The sequence below is a fragment of the Pseudophryne corroboree genome, chromosome 2 (genome assembly GCF_028390025.1).
Source record: "Pseudophryne corroboree isolate aPseCor3 chromosome 2, aPseCor3.hap2, whole genome shotgun sequence".
In the NCBI taxonomy this organism is placed as follows: Eukaryota; Metazoa; Chordata; class Amphibia; order Anura; family Myobatrachidae; genus Pseudophryne; species Pseudophryne corroboree.
The window spans coordinates 848,730,355-848,752,335 of NC_086445.1; positions in this window are offsets into that span (position 1 = coordinate 848,730,355).

Sequence of the window (21,981 nt, forward strand, 5' to 3'; positions counted from 1 at the left end):
AAACAATCACAGTTTGTCACAGTGAGCAAATCATGGATTGCGTGTTATTGAGTATTTTTTTCACATTTTCATTTCTTATCTGGTACTAGTTTTTGTCATATAACACTTTATGACCATTGTGCATATTAACATAATACTTGCACAGGTACGGCAGGGTTCCTGATATGAGACTCTTTGGAACCCCAGGATAATTTTGATGAATTTGCTATATGAGAAATTCTTTTCATAGTGTGGTTAGCAAGAAGTTTCTGCTTGTCGACGTCTGTTAGTATCACTTACCTGTCCGAAGAAGGATCATACCATGAAGGTTGCCACCACCGCTGGATCTTTGGCCCATGATAAGACACTGTTACTCATGTTTTGAAAGCTTTAATTAATAAAGATTTATACTCAATTAGTCAGGAAACTTTATTTTAAATTGACTCCATTTCTGAGCCAATCAGGACTACTTCCAATAAACAATGACAATTTGTCAAAGTCATCAAATTATGGTTTGCGTGTTACTGAGCCTCTTTTTCAATCTTTCATTTCTTATCTGGTACTAGTAGGAAACGTTCAGCCCAACAGTGGCAGTCAAACAAAGAAAATCATTAAAGGAGTGGAGCCTAAAATCCAACCCAAAACTGTGCATAAACACAATACCTAACCAATATATGCACTGTAAGGCCACATTTTAACAATGTATAGGTCTGATACATCATTTTAGAGCTTCAGCAATTAACAGTGTATTATCCTAATACTTATCAATTCTATAACCTAAGGCATAACAATGCTTTATACACTGTCAACAATACGCAAATCAACAACATACAGTATAGGTGTTACATAGCTTTAGTTACATAATCCCGTGGCATCTTAAAACTTATTATTGTGATGGATAATATTGTGATATATGTATATAATACACAGTCCTCTAACAATCTATAACTCGTATATAAGAATTCTAAATCATGTACTAAAACTGTAGAAGATAACCAGCATAACAGTGATACATGAAAATTGTAAACAGGTATAAAATGCGTTGGCAGTTAATATGATTTAACTGTGTTACCAAACAATTTTATAATGCAATATAATACTGCAGCTGAGTACAATTTAAGAAGTGATAACTAATTCAATATAGGAAATTAATAGTATGTCATATAACACTTTATGACCATTGTGCATACTAACGTAATACTTGCAGAGGTGTGGTAGGGTTTCTGATGTGGGACTCTATGGAACCCCAGGATGGTTAGGATGAATTTTCTGCATAAGAAATTCCATTCATAGTATGGTAGCAGGAAGTGTCTTCTTATCGACGTCTGTTAGTTACACTTAGCTGTACTAAGAAGGATCATGCCATGAAGGTTGCCACCACCACTAGATCTATATCCCCTGAGAAGAAACTGTTTCTCATTTTTTGAAAGCCTTAATCTATAAAGATTTATACTCAGTTGGACAGGAAATGTAATTTTAAATTGGCACCATATTTGAGCCAATCAGGACTACTTGCAATAAACAATCACGGTTTGTCACAGTGAGCAAATCATGGATTGCGTGTTTTTGAGTCTCTTTTCACTCTTTCATTTCTTATCTGGTACTAGTTTTTGTCACATAACACTTTATGACCATTGTGCATATGAACGTAATACTTGCACAGGTATGGCAGGGTTCCTGATATGAGACTCTTTGGAACCCCAGGATCATTTCAATGAAATTGCTGCAAGAGAACTTCTTTTTATAGTGTTGAAGCAGGAAGTGTGTATTTGTCGACGTCTGTTGTTAGCACTTACCTGTCCGAAGAAAGATCATTCCATGAAGGTTGCCACCACCGCTGGATCTTTGGCCCCTGAGAAGACACTGTTACTCATGTTTTGAAAGCTTTAATTAATAAAGATTTATACTCAATTGGTCAGGAAATGTTATTTTAAATTTGCCCCATTTTTGAGCCAATCAAGACTTTTACAATAAACAATCACAGTTTGTCACAGTGAGCAAATCATGGATTGCGTGTTATTGAGTCTTTTTTTCACATTTTCATTTCTTATCTGGTACTAGTTTTTGTCATATAACACTTTATGACCATTGTGCATATTAACATAATACTTGCACAGGTACGGCAGGGTTCCTGATATGAGACTCTTTGGAACCCTAGGATAATTTTGATGAATTTGCTATATGAGAAATTCTTTTCATAGTGTGGTTAGCAAGAAGTTTCTGCTTGTCGACGTCTGTTAGTATCACTTACCTGTCCGAAGAAGGATCATACCATGAAGGTTGCCACCACCGCTGGATCTTTGGCCCCTGAGAAGACACTGTTACTCATGTTTTGAAAGCTTTAATTAATAAAGATTTATACTCAATTAGTCAGGAAACTTTATTTTAAATTGACTCCATTTCTGAGCCAATCAGGACTACTTCCAATAAACAATGACAATTTGTCAAAGTCATCAAATCATGGTTTGCGTGTTACTGAGCCTCTTTTTCAATCTTTAATTTCTTATCTGGTACTAGTAGGAAACGTTCAGCCCAACAGTTGCGGTCAAACAAAGAAAATCATTAAAGGAGTGGAGCCTAAAATCCAACCCAAAACTGTGCATAAACACAATACCTAACCAATATATGCACTGTAAGGCCACATTTTAACAATGTATAGGTCTGATACATCATTTTAGAGCTTCAGCAATTAACAGTGTATTATCCTAATACTTATCAATTCTATAACCTAAGGCATAACAATGCTTTATACAGTGTCAACAATACGCAAATCAACAACATACAGTATAGGTGTTACATAGCTTTAGTTACATAATCCCGTGGCATCTTAAAACTTATTATTGTGATGGATAACATTGTGATATATGTATATAATACACAGTCCTCTAACAATCGATAACTCATATATAAGAATTCTAAATCATGTACTAAAACTGTAGAAGATAACCAGCATAACAGTGATACATGAAAATTGTAAACAGGTATAAAATGCGTTGGCAGTTAATATGATTTAACTGTGTTACCAAACAATTTTATAATGCAATATAATACTGCAGCTGAGTACAATTTAAGAAGTGATAACTAATTCAATATAGGAAATTAATAGTATGTCATATAACACTTTATGACCATTGTGCATACTAACGTAATACTTGCAGAGGTGTGGTAGGGTTTCTGATGTGGGACTTTATGGAACCCCAGGATGGTTAGGATGAATTTGCTGCATAAGAAATTCCATTCATAGTATGGTAGCAGGAAGTGTCTTCTTATCGACGTCTGTTAGTTACACTTAGCTGTACTAAGAAGGATCATTCCATGAAGGTTGCCACCACCACCAGATCTATATCCCCTGAGAAGAAACTGTTTCTCATTTTTTGAAAGCCTTAATCTATAAAGATTTATACTCAGTTGGACAGGAAATGTAATTTTAAATTGGCACCATATTTGAGCCAATCAGGACTACTTGCAATAAACAATCACGGTTTGTCACAGTTTGCAAATCATGGATTGCATGTTTTTGAGTCTCTTTTCACTCTTTCATTTCTTATCTGGTACTAGTTTTTGTCACTTAACACTTTATGACCATTGTGCATATGAACGTAATACTTGCACAGGTATGGGAGGGTTCCTGATATGAGACTCTTTGGAACCCCAGGATCATTTCAATGAAATTGCTGCAAGAGAACTTCTTTTTATAGTGTTGAAGCAGGAAGTGTGTACTTGTCGACGTCTGTTGTTAGCACTTACCTGTCCGAAGAAAGATCATTCCATGAAGGTTGCCACCACCGCTGGATCTTTGGCCCCTGAGAAGACACTGTCACTCATGTTTTGAAAGCTTTAATTAATAAAGATTTATACTCAATTAGTCAGGAAACATTATTTTAAATTGACACCATTTCTGAGCCAATCAGGACTACTTGCAAAAAACAATCAGTTTGTCACAGTGAGCAAATCATGGATTGCGTGTTTTTGAGTCTCTTTTCACTCTTTCATTTCTTATCTGGTACTAGTTTTTGTCACATAACACTTTATGACCATTGGGCATATAAACGTAATACTTGCACAGGTATGGCAGGGTTCCTGATATGAGACCATTTGTAACCCCAGGATCATTTCAATGAAATTGCTGCATGAGAACTTCTTTTATAGTGTTGTAGCAGGAAGTGTCTGCTTGTCGACGTCTGTTAGTAGCACTTACCTGTCCGAAGAAAGATCATTCCATGAAGGTTGCGACCACCGCTGGATCTTTGGCCCCTGAGAAGACACTGTTACTCATTTTTTGAAAGATTTAATTAATAAAGATTTATACTCAATTGGTTAGGAAATGTTATTGAGTCTCTTTTTCACTCTTTCATTTCATATCTGGTACTTGATTTTGTCACATAACACTTTTTGACCATTGTGCATATAAACGTAATACTTGCACAGGTATGGCAGGGTTCCTGATATGAGACACTTTGGAACCCCAGGATCATTTCAATGAAATTGGTGCATGAGAACTTCTTTTTATAGTGTTGTAGCAGGAAGTGTCTGCTTGTCGACGTCTGTTAGTAGCACTTACCTGTCCGAAGAAGGATCATTCCATGAAGGTTGCCACCACCGCTGGATCCTTGGCCCCTGAGAAGACACTGTTACTCATGTTTTGAAAGCTTTAATTAATAAAGATTTATACTCAGTTGGTCTGGAAATGTTATTTTAAATTGGCCCCATTTTTGAGCCACTCAAAACTTTTTACAATAAACAATCACAGTTTGTCACAGTGAGCATATCATGGATTGCGTGTTATTGAGTCTTTTTTTCAAATTTTCATTTCTTATCTGGTACTAGTTTTTGTCATATAACACTTTATGACCATTGTGCATATTAACATAATACTTGCACAGGTACGGCAGGGTTCCTGATATAAGACTCTTTGGAACCCCAGGATAATTTTGATGAATTTGCTATATGAGAAATTCTTTTCATAGTGTGGTTAGCAAGAAGTTTCTGCTTGTCGACGTCTGTTAGTATCACTTACCTGTCCGAAGAAGGTTCATACCATGAAGGTTGCCACCACCGCTGGATCTTTGGCCCATGATAAGACACTGTTACTCATGTTTTGAAAGCTTTAATTAATAAAGATTTATACTCAATTAGTCAGGAAACTTTATTTTAAATTGACTCCATTTCTGAGCCAATCAGGACTACTTCCAATAAACAATGACAATTTGTCAAAGTCATCAAATTATGGTTTGCGTGTTACTGAGCCTCTTTTTCAATCTTTCATTTCTTATCTGGTACTAGTAGGAAACGTTCAGCCCAACAGTGGCAGTCAAACAAAGAAAATCATTAAAGGAGTGGAGCCTAAAATCCAACCCAAAACTGTGCATAAACACAATACCTAACCAATATATGCACTGTAAGGCCACATTTTAACAATGTATAGGTCTGATACATCATTTTAGAGCTTCAGCAATTAACAGTGTATTATCCTAATACTTAGCAATGCTATAACCTAAGACATAACAATGCTTTATACAGTGTCAACAATACGCAAATCAACAACATACAGTATAGGTGTTACATAGCTTTAATTACATAATCCCGTGGCATCTTAAAACTTATTATTGTGATGGATAACATTGTGATATATGTATATAATACACAGTCCTCTAACAATCTATAACTCGTATATAAGAATTCTAAGTCATGTACTAAAACTGTAGAAGATAACCAGCATAACAGTGATACATGAAAATTGTAAACAGGTATAAAATGAGTTGGCAGTTAATATGATTTAACTGTGTTACCAAACAATTTTATAATGCAATATAATACTGCAGCTGAGTACAATTTTAGAAGTGATAACTAATTCAATATAGGAAATTAATAGTATGTCATATAACACTTAATGACCATTGTGCATACTAACGTAATACTTGCAGAGGTGTGGTAGGGTTTCTGATGTGGGACTCTATGGAACCCTAGGATGGTTAGGATGAATTTGCTGAATAAGAAATTCCATTCATAGTATGGTAGCAGGAAGTGTCTTCTTATCGACGTCTGTTAGTTACACTTAGCTGTACTAAGAAGGATCATTCCATGAAGGTTGCCACCACCACTAGATCTATATCCCCTGAGAAGAAACTGTTTCTCATTTTTTGAAAGCCTTAATCTATAAAGATTTATACTCAGTTGGACAGGAAATTTAATTTTAAATTGGCACCATATTTGAGCCAATCGGGACTACTTGCAATAAACAATCACGGTTTGTCACAGTGAGCAAATCATGGATTGCGTGTTTTTGAGTCTCTTTTCACTCTTTCATTTCTTATCTGGAACTAGTTTTTATCACATAACACTTTATGACCATTGTGCATATGAACGTAATACTTGCACAGGTATGGGAGGGTTCCTGATATGAGACTCTTTGGTACCCCAGGATCATTTCAATGAAATTGCTGCAAGAGAACTTCTTTTTATAGTGTTGAAGCAGGAAGTGTGTACTTGTCGACGTCTGTTGTTAGCACTTACCTGTCCGAAGAAAGATCATTCCATGAAGGTTGCCACCACCGCTGGATCTTTGGCCCCTGAGAAGACACTGTTACTCATTTTTTGAAAGATTTAATTAATAAAGATTTATACTCAATTGGTTAGGAAATGTTATTGAGTCTCTTTTTCACTCTTTCATTTCATATCTGGTACTTGATTTTGTCACATAACACTTTATGACCATTGTGCATATAAACGTAATACTTGCACAGGTATGGCAGGGTTCCTGATATGAGACTCTTTGGAACCCCAGGATCATTTCAATGAAATTGGTGCATGAGAACTTCTTTTTATAGTGTTGTAGCAGGAAGTGTCTGCTTGTCGACGTCTGTTAGTAGCACTTACCTGTCCGAAGAAGGATCATTCCATGAAGGTTGCCACCACCGCTGGATCCTTGGCCCCTGAGAAGACACTGTTACTCATGTTTTGAAAGCTTTAATTAATAAAGATTTATACTCAGTTGGTCAGGAAATGTTATTTTAAATTGGCCCCATTTTTGAGCCAATCAAGACTTTTTACAATAAACAATCACAGTTTGTCACAGTGAGCAAATCATGGATTGCGTGTTATTGAGTCTTTTTTTCACATTTTCATTTCTTATCTGGTACTAGTTTTTGTCATATAACACTTTATGACCATTATGCATATTAACATAATACTTGCACAGGTACGGCAGGGTTCCTGATATGAGACTCTTTGGAACCCCAGGATAATTTTGATGAATTTGCTATATGAGAAATTCTTTTCATAGTGTGGTTAGCAAGAAGTTTCTGCTTGTCGACGTCTGTTAGTATCACTTACCTGTCCGAAGAAGGATCATACCATGAAGGTTGCCACCACCGCTGGATCTTTGGCCCCTGAGAAGACACTGTCACTCATGTTTTGAAAGCTTTAATTAATAAAGATTTATACTCAATTAGTCAGGAAACTTTATTTTAAATTGACTCCATTTCTGAGCCAATCAGGACTAATTCCAATAAACAATGACAATTTGTCAGTCATCAAATTATGGTTTGCGTGTTACTGAGCCTCTTTTTCAATCTTTCATTTTTTATCTGGTACTAGTAGGAAACGTTCAGCCCAACAGTGGCGGTCAAACAAAGAAAATCATTAAAGGAGTGGAGCCTAAAATCCAACCCAAAACTGTGCATAAACACAATACCTAACCAATATATGCACTGTAATGCCACAATTTAACAATGTATAGGTCTGATACATCATTTTAGAGCTTCAGCAATTAACAGTGTATTATCCTAATACTTAGCAATGCTATAACCTAAGACATAACAATGCTTTATACAGTGTCAACAATACGCAAATCAACAGCATACAGTATAGGTGTTACATAGCTTTAGTTACATAATCCCGTGGCATCTTAAAACGTATTATTGTGATGGATAACATTGTGATATATGTATATAATACACAGTCTTATAACAATCTATAACTCGTATATAAGAATTCTAAATCATGAACTAAAACTGTATTAGATAACCAGCATAACAGTGATACATGAAAATTGTAAACAGGTATAAAATGCGTTGGCAGTTAATATGATTTAACTGTATTACCAAACAATTTTATAATGCAATATAATACTGCAGCTGAGTACAATTTAAGAAGTGATAACTAATTCAATATAGGAAATTAATAGTATGTCATATAACACTTTATGACCATTGTGCATACTAACGTAATGCTTGCAGAGGTGTGGTAGGGTTTATGATGTGGGACTCTATGGAACCCCAGGATAGTTAGGATGATTTTGCTGCATTAGAAATTCCATTCATAGTATGGTAGCAGGAAGTGTCTTCTTATCGACGTCTGTTAGTTACACTTAGCTGTACTAAGAAGGATCATTCCATGAAGGTTGCCACCACCACTAGATCTATATCCCCTGAGAAGAAACTGTTTCTCATTTTTTGAAAGCCTTAATCTATAAAGATTTATACTCAGTTGGACAGGAAATGTAATTTTAAATTGGCACCATATTTGAGCCAATCAGGACTACTTGCAATAAACAATCATGGTTTGTCACAGTGAGCAAATCATGGATTGCGTGTTTTTGAGTCTCTTTTCACACTTTCATTTCTTATCTGGTACTAGTTTTTGTCACATAACACTTTATGACCATTGTGCATATAAACGTAATACTTGCACAGGTATGGCAGGGTTCCTGATATGAGACTCTTTGGAACCCCAGGATCATTTCAATGAAATTGCTGCATGAGATCTTCTTTTTATAGTGTTGTAGCAAGAAGTTTCTGCTTGTCGACGTCTGTTAGTATCACTTACCTGTCCGAAGAAGGATCATACCATGAAGGTTGCCACCACCGCTGGGTCTTTGGCCCCTGAGAAGACACTGTTACTCATGTTTTGAAAGCTTTAATTAATAAAGATTTATACTCAATTAGTCAGGAAACATTATTTTAAATTGACACCATTTCTGAGCCAATCAGGACTACTCCCAATAAACAATGACTGTTTGTCAAAGGCATCAAATCATGGATTGCGTGTTACTGAGCCTCTTTTTCAATCTTTCATTTCTTATCTGGTACTAGTAGGAAATGTTCAGCCCAACAGTGGCGGTCAAACAAAGAAAATCATTAAAGGAGTGGAGCCTAAAGTCCAACCCAAAACTGTGCATAAACACAATACCTAACCAATATACGCACTGTAAGGCCACATTTTAACAATGTATAGGTCTGATACATCATTTTAGAGCTTCAGCAATTAACAGCGTATTATCCTAATACTTAGCAAAGCTATAACCTAAGGCATAACAATGCTTTATACAGTGTCAACAATACGCAAATCAACCACATACAGTATAGGTGTTACATAGCTTTAGTTACATAAACCTGTGGCATCTTAAAACGTATTATTGTGATGGATAACATTGTGATATATGTATATAATACACAGTCCTATAACAATCTATAACTTGTATATAAGAATTCTAAATCATGAACTAAAACTGTAGAAGTTAACCAGCATAACAGTGATACATGAAAATTGTAAACAGGTATAAAATGCGTTGGCAGTTAATATGATTTAACTGTATTGCCAAACAATTTTATTATGCAATATAATACTGCAGCTGAGTACAATTTAAGAAGTGATAACTAATTCAATATAGGAAATTATTAGTATGTCATATAACACTTTATGTCCATTGTGCATACTAACGTAATACTTGCAGAGGTGTGGTAGAGTTTCTCATGTGGGACTCTATGGAACCCCAGGATGGTTAGGATGAATTTGCTGCATAAGAAATTCCATTCATAGTATGGTAGCAGGAAGTGTCTTCTTATCGACGTCTGTTAGTTACACTTAGCTGTACTAAGAAGGATCATTCCATGAAGGTTGCCACCACCACTAGATCTATATCCCCTGAGAAGAAACTGTTTCTCATTTTTTGAAAGCCTTAATCTATAAAGATTTATACTCAGTTGGACAGGAAATGTAATTTTAAATTGGCACCATATTTGAGCCAATCAGGACTACTTGCAATAAACAATCACGGTTTGTCACAGTGAGCAAATCATGAATTGCATGTTTTTGAGTCTCTTTTCACTCTTTCATTTCTTTTCTGGTACTAGTTTTTGTCACATAACACTTTATGACCATTGTGCATATAAACGTAATACTTGAACAGGTATGGCAGGGTTCCTGATATGAGACTCTTTGGAACCCCAGGATCATTTCAATGAAATTGCTGCAAGAGAACTTCTTTTTATAGTGTTGTATCAGGAAGTGTGTACTTGTCGACGTCTGTTAGTAGCACTTACCTGTCCGAAGAAGGATCATTACATGAAGGTTGCCACCACAGCTGGATCTTTGGCCCCTGAGAAGACACTGTTACTCATTTTTTGAAAGATTTAATTAATAAAGATTTATACTCAATTGGTTAGGAAATGTTATTGAGTCTCTTTTTCACTCTTTCATTTCTTATCTGGTACTTGATTTTGTCACATAACACTTTATGACCATTGTGCATATAAACGTAATACTTGCACAGGTATGGCAGGGTTCCTAATATGAGACCCTTTGGAACCCCAGGATCATTTCAATGAAATTGCTGCATGAGAACTTTTTTTTATAGTGTTGTAGCAGGAAGTGTCTGCTTGTCGACGTCTGTTAGTAGCACTTACCTGTCCGAAGAAGGATCATTCCATGAAGGTTGCCACCACCGCTGAATCCTTGGCCCCTGAGAAGACACTGTTACTCATGTTTTGAAAGCTTTAATTAATAAAGATTTATACTCAGTTGGTCAGGAAATGTTATTTTAAATTGGCCCCATTTTTGAGCCAATCAAGACTTTTTACAATAAACAATCACAGTTTGTCACAGTGAACAAATCATGGATTGCGTGTTACTGAGCCTCTTTTTCAATCTTTCATTTCTTATCTGGTACTTGTTTTTGTCACATAACACTCTATGACCATTGTGCATATAAACGTAATACTTGCAAAGGTATGGCAGGGTTCCTGATATGAGAGCCTTTGGAACCCCAGGATCATTTCAATGAAATTGCTGCATGAGAACTTCTTTTTATAGTGTTGTAGCAGGAAGTGTCTGCTTGTCGACATCTGTTAGTAGCACTTACCTGTCCGAAGAAAGATCATTCCATGAAGGTTGCCACCACCGCTGGATCTTTGGCCCCTGAGAAGACACTGTTACTCATGTTTTGAAAGCTTTAATTAATAAAGATTTATACTCAATTAGTCAGGAAACGTTATTTTAAATTGACTCCATTTCTGAGCCAATCAGGACTACTTCTAATAAACAATGACAATTTGTCAAAGTCATCAAATCATGGTTTGCGTGTTACTGAGCCTCTTTTTCAATCTTTTATTTCTGATCTGATACCAATAGGAAACGTTCAGCCCAACAGTGGCGGTCAAACAAAGAAAATCATTAAAGCAGTGGAGCCTAAAATCCAACCCAAAACTGTGCATATACACAATACCTAACCAATATATGCACTGTAAGGCCACATTTTAACAATGTATAGGTCTGAAACGTCATTTTAGAGCTTCAGCAATTAACAGTGTATTATCCTAATACAGGTTGAGTATCCCTTATCCAAAATGCTTGGGACCAGAAGTATTTTGGATATCGGATTTTTCCGTATTTTGGAATAATTGCATACCATAATGAGATATCATGGTGATAGGACCTAAGTCTAAGCACAGAATAGATTAATGTTTCATATACACCTTATACACACAGTCAGAATGTAATTTTAGCCAATATTTTTAATAACTTTGTGCATTAAACAAAGTGTGTGTACATTCACAGAGTTCATTTATGTTTCATATACACCTTAAACACACAGCCTGAAGGTCATTTAATACAATATTTTTAATAACTTTGTGTATTAAACAAAGTTTGTGTACATTGAGCCATCAGAAAACAAAGGTTTCACTATTTCACTCTCACTCAAAAAATTCCGTATTTTGGAATATTCCGTATTTCGGAATATTTGGATATGGGATACTCAACCTGTACTTAGCAATGCTATAACCTAAGGCATAACAATGCTTTATACAGTGTCAAAAATATGCTAATCAACAACATACAGTATAGGTGTTACAGGGCCGGTTCTGCTTCTTCCAGCGCCCCGGGCGGACAAAGGGGGCGTGGATTCATACAGGGGGCGTGGCCATTTACGCCCCCTGTACAGTAGTGAAATGATGTGCGGTGCGCGATGACGTCATCGCGCACCGCACAGTAAAGGTCCTCTACATGAAGGGAAACTAGACGCTACGTGTCTAGTTCCCTTCACAGCGGGGGGCAGCGGGGGACAGCGGCAGCGGCTGCGGGACAGAGCGAACAACGGGGGGCACAGCAGCAGCGGATCTTGCCATGGTGCGGCGCCCTCCGGATGGCGCTGGCGCCCTCCGGAAGGCGGCGCCCCGGGCAAAAGTCCTGCTTGCCCGTGGCAAGATCCGCTACTGAGGTGTTACATAGCTTTAGTTACATAATCCCGTGGCATCTTAAAACTTATTATTGTGATGGATAACATTGTGATATATGTATATAATACACAGTCCTATAACAATCTATAACTCGTATATAAGAATTCTAAATCATGAACTAAAACTGTAGAAGATAACCAGCATAACAGTGATACATGAAAATTGCAAACAGGTATAAAATGCGTTGGCAGTTAATATGATTTAACTGTGTTACCAAACAATTTTATAATGCAATATAATACTGCAGCTGAGTACAATTTAAGAAGTGATAACTAATTCAATATAGGAAATTAATAGTATGTCATATAACACTTTATGACCATTGTGCATATAAACGTAATACTTGCACAGGTATGGGAGGGTTCCTGATATGAGACTCTTTGGAACCCGAGGATCATTTCAATGAAATTGCTGCAAGAGAACTTCTTTTTATAGTGTTGTAGCAGGAAGTGTGTACTTGTCGACGTCTGTTGTTAGCACTTACCTGTCCGAAGAAAGATCATTCCATGAAGGTTGCCACCACCGCTGGATCTTTGGCCCCTGAGAAGACACTGTTACTCATTTTTTGAAAGATTTAATTAATAAAGATTTATACTCAATTGGTTAGGAAATGTTATTGAGTCTCTTTTTCACTCTTTCATTTCTTATCTGGTACTTGATTTTGTCACATAACACTTTATGACCATTGTGCATATAAACGTAATACTTGCACACGTATGGCAGGGTTCCTGATATGAGACCCTTTGGAACCCCAGGATTATTTCAATGAAATTTCTGCTTGAGAACTTCTTTTTATAGTGTTGTAGCAGGAAGTGTCTGCTTGTCGACGTATGTTAGTAGCACTTACCTGTCCAAAGAAGGATCATTCCATGAAGGTTGCCACCACCGCTAGATCTTTGGCCCCTGAAAAGACACTATTACTCATGTTTTGAAAGCTTTATTTAATAAAGATTTATACTCAGTTGGTCAGGAAATGTTATTTTAAATTGGCCCCATTTTTGAGCCAATCAAGACTTCTTACAATAAACAATCACAGTTTGTCACAGTAAGCAAATCATGGATTGCGTGTTACTGAGTCTCTTTTTCACACTTTCATTTCTTATCTGGTACTAGTTTTTTTCATATAACACTTTATGACCATTGTGCATATTAACATAATACTTGCACAGGTATGGCAGGGTTCCTGATATGAGACTCTTTGGAACCCCAGGATAATTTCAATGAATTTGCTATGTGAGAAATTCTTTTCATAGTGTTGTAGCAAGAAGTTTCTGCTTGTTGTCGTCTGTTAGTATCACTTACCTGTCCGAAGAAGGATCATACCATGAAGGTTGCCACCACCGCTGGATCTTTGGCCCCTGAGAAGACACTGTTACTCATGTTTTGAAAGCTTTAATTAATAAAGATTTATACTCAATTAGTCAGGAAACATTATTTTAAATTGACACCATTTCTGAGCCAATCAGGACTACTTGCAATAAACAATCACGGTTTGTCACAGTGAGCAAATCATGGATTGCGTGTTTTTGAGTCTCTTTTCACTCTTTCATTTCTTATCTGGTACTAGTTTTTGTCACATAACACTTTATGACCATTGTGCATATAAATGTAATACTTGCACAGGTATGGCAGGGTTCCTGATATGAGACCCTTTGGAACCCCAGGATCCTTTCAATGAAATTGCTGCATGAGAACTTCTTTTTATAGTGTTGTAGCAGGAAGTGTCTGCTTGTCGACGTCTGTTAGTAGCACTTACCTGTCCGAAGAAAGAACATTACATGAAGGTTGCCACCACCGCTGGATCTTTGGCCCCTGAGAAGACACTGTTACTCATTTTTTGAAAGATTTAATTAATAAAGATTTATACTCTATTGGTTAGGAAATGTTATTGAGTCTCTTTTTCACTCTTTCATTTCTTATCTGGTACTTGATTTTGTCACATAACACTTTATGACCATTGTGCATATAAACGTAATACTTGCACAGGTATGGCAGGGTTCCTGATATGAGACCCTTTGGAACCCCAGGATCATTTCAATGAAATTGGTGCATGAGAACTTCTTTTTATAGTGTTGTAGCAGGAAGTGTCTGCTTGTCGACGTCTGTTAGTAGCACTTACCTGTCCAAAGAAGGATCATTCCATGAAGGTTGCCACCACCGCTAGATATTTGGCCCCTGAGAAGACACTGTTACTCATTTTTTGAAAGATTTAATTAATAAAGATTTATACTCAATTGGTTAGGAAATGTTATTGAGTCTCTTTTTCACTCTTTCATTTCTTATCTGGTACTTGATTTTGTCACATAACACTTTATGACCATTGTGCATATAAACGTAATACTTGCACAGGTATGGCAGGGTTCCTGATATGAGACCCTTTGGAACCCCAGGATCATTTCAATGAAATTGCTGCATGAGAACTTCTTTTTATAGTGTTGTAGCAGGAAGTGTCTGCTTGTCGACATCTGTTAGTAGCACTTACCTGTCCGAAGAAGGATCATTCCATGAAGATTGCCACCACCGCTGGATCCTTGGCCCATGAGAAGACACTGTTACTCATGTTTTGAAAGCTTTAATTAATAAAGATTTATACTCAGTTGGTCAGGAAATGTTATTTTAAATTGGCCTCATTTTTGAGCCAATCAGGACTACTTCCAATAAATAATGACAGTTTGTCAAAGTCATCAAATCATGGATTGCATGTTACTGAGCCTCTTTTTCAATCTTTAATTTCTTATCTGGTACTTGTTTTTGTCACATAACACTTTATGACCATTGTGCATATAAACGTAATACTTGCACAGGTATGGCAGGGTTCCTGATATGAGAGCCTTTGGAACCCCAGGATCATTTCAATGAAATTGCTGCATGAGAACTTCTTTTTATAGTGTTGTAGCAGGAAGTGGCTGCTTGTCGACATCTGTTAGTAGCACTTACCTGTCCGAAGAAGGATCATACCATGAAGGTTGCCACCACCGCTGGATCTATGGCCCCTGAGAAGACACTGTAACTCATGTTTTGAAAGCTTTAATTAATAAAGATTTATACTCAATTAGTCAGGAAACGTTATTTTAAATTGACTCCATTTCTGAGCCAATCAGGACTACTTCCAATAAACAATGACAATTTGTCAAAGTCATGAAATCATGGTTTGCGTGTTACTGAGCCTCTTTTTCAATCTTTCATTTCTTATCTGGTACTAGTAGGAAACGTTCAGCCCAACAGTGTCGGTCAAACAAAGAAAATCATTAAAGCAGTGGAGCCTAAAATCCAACCCAAAACTGTGCATAAACACAATACCTAACCAATATATGCACTGTAAGGCCACATTTTAACAAAGTATAGGTCTGAAACATCATTTTAGAGCTTCAGCAATTAACAGTGTATTATCCTAATACTTAGCAATGCTATAACCTAAGGCATAACAATGCTTTATACAGTGTCAAAAATACGCAAATCAACAACATACAGTATAGGTGTTACATAGCTTTAGTTACATAATCCCGTGGCATCTAAAAACTTATTATTGTGATGGATAACATTGTGATATATGTATATAATACACAGTCCTATAACAATCTATAACTCGTATATAAGAATTCTAAATCATGAACTAAAACTGTAGAAGATAACCAGCATAACAGTGATACATGAAAATTGTAAACAGGTATAAAATGCGTTGGCAGTTAATATGATTTAACTGTGTTACCAAACAATTTTATAATGCAATATAATACTGCAGCTGAGCACAATTTAAGAAGTGATAACTAATTCAATATAGGAAATTAATAGTATGTCATATAACACTTTATGACCATTGTGCATACTAACGTAATACTTGCAGAGGTGTGGTAGGGTTTCTGATGTGGGACTCTATGGAACCCCAGGATGGTTAGGATGAATTTGCTGCATAAGAAATTCCATTCATAGTATTGTAGCAGGAAGTGTCTTCTTATCGACGTCTGTTAGTTACACTTAGCTGTCCGAAGAAGGATCATTCCATGAAGGTTGCCACCACCACTAGATCTATGTCCCCTGAGAAGAAACTGTTTCTCACTTTTTGAAAGCCTTAATCTATAAAGATTTATACTCAGTTGGACAGGAAATGTAATTTTAAATTGGCACCATATTTGAGCCAATCAGGACTACTTGCAATAAACAATCACGGTTTGTCACAGTGAGCAAATCATGGATTGCGTGTTTTTGAGTCTCTTTTCACTCTTTCATTTCTTATCTGGTACTAGTTTTTGTCACATAACACTTTATGACCATTGTACATATAAATGTAATACTTGCACAGGTATGGCAGGGTTCCTGATATGAGACCCTTTGGAACCCCAGGATCATTTCAATGAAATTGCTGCATGAGAACTTCTTTTTATAGTGTTGTAGCAGGAAGTGTCTGCTTGTCGACATCTGTTAGTAGCACTTACCTGTCCGAAGAAGGATCATTCCATGAAGGTTGCCACCACCGCTGGATCCTTGGCCCCTGAGAAGACACTGTTACTCATGTTTTGAAAGCTTTAATTAATAAAGATTTATACTCAGTTGGTCAGGAAATGTTATTTTAAATTGGCCCCATTTTTGAGCCAATCAGGACTACTTCCAATAAACAATGACAGTTTGTCAAAGTCATCAAATCATGGATTGCGTGTTACTGAGCCTCTTTTTCAATCTTTCATTTCTTATCTGGTACTTGTTTTTGTCACATAACACTTTATGACCATTGTGCATATAAACGTAATACTTGCACAGGTATGGCAGGGTTCCTGATATGAGACTCTTTGGAACCCCAGGATCATTTCAATGAAATTGCTGCAAGAGAACTTCTTTTTATAGTGTTGTAGCAGGAAGTGTGTACTTGTCGACGTCTGTTGTTAGCACTTACCTGTCCGAAGAAAGATCATTCCATGAAGGTTGCCACCACCGCTGGATCTTTGGCCCCTGAGAAGACACTGTTACTCATTTTTTGAAAGATTTAATTAATAAAGATTTATACTCAATTGGTTAGGAAATGTTATTGAGTCTCTTTTTCACTCTTTCATTTCTTATCTGGTACTTGATTTTGTCACATAACACTTTATGACCATTGTGCATATAAACGTAATACTTGCACACGTATGGCAGGGTTCCTGATATGAGACCCTTTGGAACCCCAGGATTATTTCAATGAAATTTCTGCTTGAGAACTTCTTTTTATAGTGTTGTAGCAGGAAGTGTCTGCTTGTCGACGTATGTTAGTAGCACTTACCTGTCCAAAGAAGGATCATTCCATGAAGGTTGCCACCACCGCTAGATCTTTGGCCCCTGAAAAGACACTATTACTCATGTTTTGAAAGCTTTATTTAATAAAGATTTATACTCAGTTGGTCAGGAAATGTTATTTTAAATTGGCCCCATTTTTGAGCCAATCAAGACTTCTTACAATAAACAATCACAGTTTGTCACAGTAAGCAAATCATGGATTGCGTGTTACTGAGTCTCTTTTTCACACTTTCATTTATTATCTGGTACTAGTTTTTTTCATATAACACTTTATGACCATTGTGCATATTAACATAATACTTGCACAGGTATGGCAGGGTTCCTGATATGAGACTCTTTGGAACCCCAGGATAATTTCAATGAATTTGCTATGTGAGAAATTCTTTTCATAGTGTTGTAGCAAGAAGTTTCTGCTTGTTGTCGTCTGTTAGTATCACTTACCTGTCCGAAGAAGGATCATACCATGAAGGTTGCCACCACCGCTGGATCTTTGGCCCCTGAGAAGACACTGTTACTCATGTTTTGAAAGCTTTAATTAATAAAGATTTATACTCAATTAGTCAGGAAACATTATTTTAAATTGACACCATTTCTGAGCCAATCAGGACTACTTGCAATAAACAATCACGGTTTGTCACAGTGAGCAAATCATGGATTGCGTGTTTTTGAGTCTCTTTTCACTCTTTCATTTCTTATCTGGTACTAGTTTTTGTCACATAACACTTTATGACCATTGTGCATATAAATGTAATACTTGCACAGGTATGGCAGGGTTCCTGATATGAGACCCTTTGGAACCCCAGGATCCTTTCAATGAAATTGCTGCATGAGAACTTCTTTTTATAGTGTTGTAGCAGGAAGTGTCTGCTTGTCGACGTCTGTTAGTAGCACTTACCTGTCCGAAGAAAGAACATTACATGAAGGTTGCCACCACCGCTGGATCTTTGGCCCCTGAGAAGACACTGTTACTCATTTTTTGAAAGATTTAATTAATAAAGATTTATACTCTATTGGTTAGGAAATGTTATTGAGTCTCTTTTTCACTCTTTCATTTCTTATCTGGTACTTGATTTTGTCACATAACACTTTATGACCATTGTGCATATAAACGTAATACTTGCACAGGTATGGCAGGGTTCCTGATATGAGACCCTTTGGAACCCCAGGATCATTTCAATGAAATTGGTGCATGAGAACTTCTTTTTATAGTGTTGTAGCAGGAAGTGTCTGCTTGTCGACGTCTGTTAGTAGCACTTACCTGTCCAAAGAAGGATCATTCCATGAAGGTTGCCACCACCGCTAGATATTTGGCCCCTGAGAAGACACTGTTACTCATTTTTTGAAAGATTTAATTAATAAAGATTTATACTCAATTGGTTAGGAAATGTTATTGAGTCTCTTTTTCACTCTTTCATTTCTTATCTGGTACTTGATTTTGTCACATAACACTTTATGACCATTGTGCATATAAACGTAATACTTGCACAGGTATGGCAGGGTTCCTGATATGAGACCCTTTGGAACCCCAGGATCATTTCAATGAAATTGCTGCATGAGAACTTCTTTTTATAGTGTTGTAGCAGGAAGTGGCTGCTTGTCGACATCTGTTAGTAGCACTTACCTGTCCGAAGAAGGATCATACCATGAAGGTTGCCACCACCGCTGGATCTATGGCCCCTGAGAAGACACTGTAACTCATGTTTTGAAAGCTTTAATTAATAAAGATTTATACTCAATTAGTCAGGAAACGTTATTTTAAATTGACTCCATTTCTGAGCCAATCAGGACTACTTCCAATAAACAATGACAATTTGTCAAAGTCATGAAATCATGGTTTGCGTGTTACTGAGCCTCTTTTTCAATCTTTCATTTCTTATCTGGTACTAGTAGGAAACGTTCAGCCCAACAGTGTCGGTCAAACAAAGAAAATCATTAAAGCAGTGGAGCCTAAAATCCAACCCAAAACTGTGCATAAACACAATACCTAACCAATATATGCACTGTAAGGCCACATTTTAACAAAGTATAGGTCTGAAACATCATTTTAGAGCTTCAGCAATTAACAGTGTATTATCCTAATACTTAGCAATGCTATAACCTAAGGCATAACAATGCTTTATACAGTGTCAAAAATACGCAAATCAACAACATACAGTATAGGTGTTACATAGCTTTAGTTACATAATCCCGTGGCATCTAAAAACTTATTATTGTGATGGATAACATTGTGATATATGTATATAATACACAGTCCTATAACAATCTATAACTCGTATATAAGAATTCTAAATCATGAACTAAAACTGTAGAAGATAACCAGCATAACAGTGATACATGAAAATTGTAAACAGGTATAAAATGCGTTGGCAGTTAATATGATTTAACTGTGTTACCAAACAATTTTATAATGCAATATAATACTGCAGCTGAGCACAATTTAAGAAGTGATAACTAATTCAATATAGGAAATTAATAGTATGTCATATAACACTTTATGACCATTGTGCATACTAACGTAATACTTGCAGAGGTGTGGTAGGGTTTCTGATGTGGGACTCTATGGAACCCCAGGATGGTTAGGATGAATTTGCTGCATAAGAAATTCCATTCATAGTATTGTAGCAGGAAGTGTCTTCTTATCGACGTCTGTTAGTTACACTTAGCTGTCCGAAGAAGGATCATTCCATGAAGGTTGCCACCACCACTAGATCTATGTCCCCTGAGAAGAAACTGTTTCTCACTTTTTGAAAGCCTTAATCTATAAAGATTTATACTCAGTTGGACAGGAAATGTAATTTTAAATTGGCACCATATTTGAGCCAATCAGGACTACTTGCAATAAACAATCACGGTTTGTCACAGTGAGCAAATCATGGATTGCGTGTTTTTGAGTCTCTTTTCACTCTTTCATTTCTTATCTGGTACTAGTTTTTGTCACATAACACTTTATGACCATTGTACATATAAATGTAATACTTGCACAGGTATGGCAGGGTTCCTGATATGAGACCCTTTGGAACCCCAGGATCATTTCAATGAAATTGCTGCATGAGAACTTCTTTTTATAGTGTTGTAGCAGGAAGTGTCTGCTTGTCGACATCTGTTAGTAGCACTTACCTGTCCGAAGAAGGATCATTCCATGAAGGTTGCCACCACCGCTGGATCCTTGGCCCCTGAGAAGACACTGTTACTCATGTTTTGAAAGCTTTAATTAATAAAGATTTATACTCAGTTGGTCAGGAAATGTTATTTTAAATTGGCCCCATTTTTGAGCCAATCAGGACTACTTCCAATAAACAATGACAGTTTGTCAAAGTCATCAAATCATGGATTGCGTGTTACTGAGCCTCTTTTTCAATCTTTCATTTCTTATCTGGTACTTGTTTTTGTCACATAACACTTTATGACCATTGTGCATATAAACGTAATACTTGCACAGGTATGGCAGGGTTCCTGATATGAGACTCTTTGGAACCCCAGGATCATTTCAATGAAATTGCTGCAAGAGAACTTCTTTTTATAGTGTTGTAGCAGGAAGTGTGTACTTGTCGACGTCTGTTGTTAGCACTTACCTGTCCGAAGAAAGATCATTCCATGAAGGTTGCCACCACTGCTGGATCTTTGGCCCCTGAGAAGACACTGTTACTCATTTTTTGAAAGATTTAATTAATAAAGATTTATACTCAATTGGTTAGGAAATGTTATTGAGTCTCTTTTTCACTCTTTCATTTCTTATCTGGTACTTGATTTTGTCACATAACACTTTATGACCATTGTGCATATAAACGTAATACTTGCACAGGTATGGCAGGGTTCCTGATATGAGACCCTTTGGAACCCCAGGATTATTTCAATGAAATTGCTGCTTGAGAACTTCTTTTTATAGTGTTGTAGCAGGAAGTGTCTGCTTGTCGACGTCTGTTAGTAGCACTTACCTGTCCGAAGAAGGATCATTCCATGAAGGTTGCCACCACCGCTAGATCTTTGGCCCCTGAAAAGACACTGTTACTCATGTTTTGAAAGCTTTATTTAATAAAGATTTATACTCAGTTGGTCAGGAAATTTTATCTTAAATTGGCCCCATTTTTGAGCCAATCAAGACTTCTTACAATAAACAATCACAGTTTGTCACAGTGAGCAAATCATGGATTGCATGTTACTGAGTCTCTTTTTCACACTTTCATTTCTTATCTGGTACTAGTTTTTTTCATATAACACTTTA